We start from the raw sequence: 3,754 nt of genomic DNA on the forward strand, positions 1-3,754 counted from the left end.
CTCCTCGAAAACGAAGATTTTTGACAATTATCGTTATCGAGATCGTCTTCGAGATCTTTGAGAGACGAGGAATTCCTCTCTCTCTCTCTCTCTCTTTCTCTCTTTTAAGAAGAGAAGACCGATTTACGAAGAGGAGACATTTTCCTGGAAGGAATCCTCGGTCGGAAATATCGATACCGTAGAGGTCAACTTCGGATAAGAGGCTGTTTAATATGCGTCGCCACGAACCACGTAGATGTAACATTGCGTCGCACGTTGCATAAGATCATAAATGAGAAAGGGGTGCGCAACCCTCGCAACGATAGAGTCATCATCCTCCCCTGACCTCGGCCATTTGAACGTTTTGCAAAGCGGGGGTGAAAAGCTGGTCACAGTTAGCCTCGAGCAATTAATCGTCCATTGTAAACGCCTGTTGCAAACACGTAACACAGTTTCCCTCGTCTACTCTCGCGTAGATTTTCACTCGCATTTCATTCGTCGGCTAACCTCGAATTATCCCCTATTGATCTACATCTTTTCTTTCTTTCTTTCTTTTCCATGTAAATGATTACTATACTACGGTGCGTATAATTCTATTTCTCGAAGAGAATTGATTGATTGCGCCGGTTATTGATTTTAATACGTAATATCTCGTATGAGTCGCGAATTTTAAGTACGCGACATCTAGTCGAAAATATAATACAGATTCCTTACGAGAAATTAGAATAAGAATTTCATTAATTCGCATTATCGGATTTCTATCCTCGATTTGCATCCAATTCTCGCGACTCTTTTTTTTTTTTTTTTCCTCCTCCCTCCCTCTCGATATCAATAATTCCACCTCCCCTCTCCGATAATCTCGGCAACCTGATGCATCGATAATTAGTCAACGATCCGGGATAAACGACCAAGTTTATATACGTAGCCTTTGACGCCCTCTTTTTATCCGATCGTCGAACAATTAGGTCGAGGCTTGGGAAGGCTCGAAAAACCGCATGCTAATTTCGCGGACAGGTTAAACGTAGTCTTGCACCGAGGCGTCGCTTCGAATATTCATCCCCTCGTTAATAATTCACGTCATTTCTAGACGAGGACAGAGAAATGGCAAACAGAGAGAGAGAGAGAGAGAGAGATCGACACAGCTGATATTTCCTCGATGGCACGCGTCACGAAGGTGAACGCGAAACGACCATCAGCCAAGAGGAGCGAAAATAAACCGTATTGTCACGGCTTAACGAACTCGATCTCTCCTCTGTTGCAGGGGACGCGGAAAAATAATCGCCTCTCGACAGGGTCGAGTCATCGTGCTTGAAAAGAAAAAAGGAGGGAAAAAAAAAAAAGAAAAAGAAAAGAAAAAAAAAAGAAAGAAAAGAAACGAAAAACGATGCGGGCTCGTTTACGCTCGAGTCTTATCGAGCGTACATGGAAACGGGAGGTGATCGAATCTTCTCCGACTTATTGGCTGACCATCCCCCTCGTCGACCCTTTCGTCTCGTTTCTCGAACGCCCCCGCTTTTGTCCGCACGATCGAAACATCGCGATGGTTAAGTGGAGAGGATAGATTCGAACGGACCGTTTAAAGGGACGGATTCTCGTTTCCCCCTTTTGTTTTTCCATATTTTCCAATGGGCGGATCGTGAAAGCACGTTTTTAAAATAATAGCTATTCGAATGTTTACCATTATTGTTTACATTCGGATATGTATCGCCATTCATTTATTTTTCGAAAAAACAAAAAACGCACTCTCGAAAAGGTTTCGTGTACCGTGTATTTTTTTTTAAAAACGAAGCATCCAAATATATATATATATATATATATATATATATTTTTCTTCGGAAGAGTTATGACGTCGTAAACAAGGAGTGGGGAGGGGGAGACGTAATCCGGAGGACAAGAGGAGGGAATCATTTGTAAATTTTGAGATATTAATATCAACGTAAACGTTTCCACGGGAACAGATAGAACTTTTTAATGAAAAGATCGCTCTCCGGCGTCCTGTAATCCCTCGAACGTTAAAACGGAAAGGAAAGGCACGGGCGAAGAAAAAGGGAAGAAGATAGCCGGGAGCTCTTCACGTTCTCGAGATTAATCCAAATTGAAGCGAGTTTAATTGGCAGGAGGCGCGCGGTAAATTCCGCAAAGAAGAAATCGTATAATAAATTGTGCCGAAGGGAGGAAGGGGAGGGGTTACCCCCTTGTCTCCTTTGTCCGGCAGGGGCGTTTTACGAACAATTTTTCTCAATTAGAGTCAACCGCGTTACCGGAACTCGCCACGAAATGTGTCTTTTGCGTCTCTGGTAACGAGGATCCGCTTGATACCGGAAGTTATATATATATATATTTAGGTTGCATACCGCGCACAGAGGGAGACGCCGCCACCGCCAGCCGTCTCTTTCCTATATACGCGGAATATAAATTCCAACGAGGCCGTTTACCAAAATTTATGATCGTCATTTTAAGAACTGTTTTGCTTTGCTCAACCATATGGCTCCCACGTAAATATCTCTCGCTACGGTTTTGTCGTTAAATGCGCCGCCTCAACCCGTTGCTTCTTGCTCCTTTCCTCCTTCATCTCGTTTTCGCATCGATCATTCTCGCTGCGACGGATGAACTTCGTCTCCTACGATCAAATGAACGATCAGGGAGGGAGGGAGGAAGGGAGGAGAATTGAACGATCGCTGATTGACCGGCGTTCCGATTTCGAATGTTGTGATTTATTCAACTTCGATGTGCAAGCGCGATTCGAACCGAATCTTCTTCTGTGAATCTGATCTCAACGAAGCCAATTTTGACAGATTCTAAGACTTACGTCTTTAGTGCGTTGCATAGACAAGAAGCTTCTTCCAGTCAAGTAATGTTTTTGAAGAAACTGTTGTTTCTTTATATAGATTGAAAAGTTCTCAAGATTTTGATACATGCAGATAGACAGAATCTATATTCCTTCGTTGTATTTCGTCTCATCAATTTTTCTTTTCTCTTCGAAGATAATTGTCGACGTTTTTGAAGAAACCTTAAGACAAATTAAAACCGTCAAAGTTTTTCCCCTTTGTGTCGTCTCTCGGGACGTTATCGAAGCGTTACACGCGTAAATACAGCGGAACGAGACGAGTATATTTGTCGAAGAGCGATCCATTCAATATTGAACATTGTACGCATCGATCCTACCCCTGTGTCGATATTATTGCCTCTGCGTCGCATCTTTTAAACGTTAGTTTTCCTTCGGCACGGAATTTTCCTCAAGTCAAATAATACCTGATCGGATAACGTAACGTGCCTCCCTCCCTTCCTCCCTCCGAGGTTCGATCGAGCTTTATCGATACCGTTACCGTACCACCTGAGTCTCTATTACATTTCACGCTTCCGCATGACGTACTTCCGCCCGATATTGTTTCTCCCTGCTCTCTCTCTCTCTCTCTCTCTCTCTTTCTCCCTTCCTGTGTTTTCCCTAATGTTTGTATTTATTCGATTGCAGATACGTAATCGTGGCGAGCGCGATACGCTTGTTCATATTTTAACGATCGGTTTAACGAACCTATCGATCGTATTGGGATCGTATTGGGTTGGATATATTATACGTGTATAATAATAAACCGAACAGCGTTATAATTTTAACAGCGTGAAAATATGTCGAAAAGGGAAGGAGCAAAAGTTTTTTCATTTCGAGCTGTATACGTGTATACAGGAGAGAAACGAGTTTGTGTAAACTTGGCGTACACACACACACACATTCGAATACAGTTTGGATAATTTTCAGCTAGGCGGATAATCGGTAGGA

General features: G+C 42.8%; 1 protein-coding gene across 2 annotated transcripts in view; it reads right to left on the reverse strand.

Annotated features, from left to right (window-relative positions):
* LOC102681877 (tyrosine-protein phosphatase 99A-like) overlaps window positions 1-3,754 on the reverse strand; it is a 334,024-nt gene that overhangs the window by 78,942 nt on the left and 251,328 nt on the right. The gene's annotated exons all lie outside the window — the stretch shown is intronic.

The sequence above is a fragment of the Apis dorsata genome, unplaced genomic scaffold (genome assembly GCF_000469605.1).
Source record: "Apis dorsata unplaced genomic scaffold, Apis dorsata 1.3 scaffold_683, whole genome shotgun sequence".
Lineage (NCBI taxonomy): Eukaryota > Metazoa > Arthropoda > Insecta > Hymenoptera > Apidae > Apis > Apis dorsata.